The sequence below is a fragment of the Galeopterus variegatus genome, unplaced genomic scaffold (genome assembly GCF_000696425.1).
Source record: "Galeopterus variegatus unplaced genomic scaffold, G_variegatus-3.0.2 Scaffold9630, whole genome shotgun sequence".
Lineage (NCBI taxonomy): Eukaryota > Metazoa > Chordata > Mammalia > Dermoptera > Cynocephalidae > Galeopterus > Galeopterus variegatus.
In genome coordinates this window covers 6,778-8,986 of record NW_007735741.1, presented here as the reverse complement: position 1 = coordinate 8,986, position 2,209 = coordinate 6,778, and positions in this window count along the sequence as shown.

Sequence of the window (2,209 nt, the reverse complement as noted above, 5' to 3'; positions counted from 1 at the left end):
AGTTTATTCAGGTACATCATGCAGTATTTGCAATAATAAAGACATCACCTTACTTAGTTAACAGATAATCAAGAACAATTCTATTACCTGAGTCTACCCTGGCTAGTAATGTTACTATGCTGTTGTGCAGCAACAGCCTTTGGAGACGGAAAACATTCCTAGTGTAGCGGATAAGATTTCTTATTGTTTCTTCATTAGTGGCTGCAGCATACTTTGTTCAAGAGATCTGCCAAGGGAAGAAAACCCAGAATTCCATAATTAACCAGGCAAATCATGCTTGACCTTTGATGTAGTGGGAGGAGACTAGTGCAATAATTATTCTAGTGATGTTTTAGATCTCTTATGTATTGATAAGAGAGGAGTCAAATATCCCAATCCACTTTGGCCTCCTATTGTCCAGTTGTCTAAACATCTGGAAGCCAAAATTGAGGCATCCCACCTATAGAAATGAATGTACTTGGTACAAGCACAAATGATTCTTTCATTCTTGAATTACTGTGCATAAAGGAATTATACCAGGAGTAAGTAGAAAAGTATATTACTACATATTGCTAACGATTCCTCCTTTTGGGACTGGTTTCAATAACATTACATGTATGTTATATTATATATATATAATATATATATAATGGCAGCTGCTCAGTGGATGTGAGCCCAGGGCAGGAGGGTGGATCTTGTCTGACCTCACCTGCTCATTTGGCCCTTTCTCTGCATTGAAGTCGGTGGAGACAAACCTGAAGGGTTTGGAGATGCAGCTGTGCTCCCTGTGTGGGACACGGGATCATCCATTGTTGGTTCCTCACCACCGGGGACCAACAACACAGGGCGGGAAGGGACCCCAGACCAGCNCACCTGTCCCGTTTCTTCCCCCATTGCACCTTCCTATGCCACCCCTTTCATCCAGTTGAAGAAAGACCTGACAAGCGTGGTGTGCAGGATCCTCCTCAAGTCCTGAACATTCATGAAGAGGTTGGTCCAAGAAAGGTGGAAAGTCCTCATATTCGGTGGAAGGCACCTAAATGTGGGTAGGGGACTGAGGGCAATGAGGTCCATGGGAATCCTAAGAGGAATGTCAGCAAGACAGGGCACTCTTGCTGTGGACATAGCAAATGCAAAGATACAAAGGCACAGTGTTGGTTGGGTGGAGTCTGGTACAAGCAAGTAGATCGTGGAGATGTCCTAGCTGAGATGTGATCTCCCAAAGACAAGTCCCAAGTCCGTAGAAGTCCTCGAGGAAATTGACCCCCAGCTGCCCACTGTGCATGACCCGATGCCCTTTCAGGCCAGGACACACCCAACGATGAACTTACCAGAGAGGATTGTGGAAATGAAGACATTATTCTTGTGCAACCCATTTCAGCTGAGCCTGTGCAGAGGGAGGGATGGACGTTGGCCCAGCACCCCCAAGTCCCTGGTTGTTTGTAAAGACTTTGCCTCACTCTGCCTTCAGCCTGTACCAGAGTTTTCCTAACTTCTGGGTCCCTGGAATGCTGACATAAGAACTGATAGGTTTTTGGAGCTCCCAAGGTAAAGGGACAAGGACTGAGACCCTCTCAACATAGGCCTGGAGGATCTGGGACCAACCAGACTCTGACAATTAAAAAAAAAGTCAGTGCTCTGGGATCCAAAGCCAGTCAGTTGCATGTTATCGTTCCCACTTGTTTATTGAAGAAAAAGAAATGTAATTTGAAGGTGTCTGTAGTTTGTACTCTTACAGACATAGGACACATAACTGACTTTTTGACAGGAGCATATCTAATATATTCAGTGTGAAGAAAGTCAATCAACTTTGTCTTAAACTGTGTATACATCATGCCGTTTCAAATTCACCGATATGCATTAACCCTTTTAAGGTCAAGAACTGAAGTCAAGGTGTCCATCTCCTGGGTCCAAACACATTGATTTAAGGACAAAAGTTCCCCTCTCTTGACAGGAGCCCATGCCAAGTAAGCCAGTAACATGGTGGGGTTGAAGAGAGAGGCTCACCCAGGCTTCCAGACTGGTAAGCATGGTTTCCACAGAAGAATGGAAGAATATGGCATGGTGGAAAAGCTTTACAGCCCATCTGAGACTCCAAGCAACAAACCTAAATCGCAAACTCTCATTTTTCTAACTATAATACGGTGTTAGTTACAGCTGCATTATAGTCGAAATGTTGACACACAATCAAAACAATTTTACATCCAGTGGAAACTAGAAAAGAAACTGA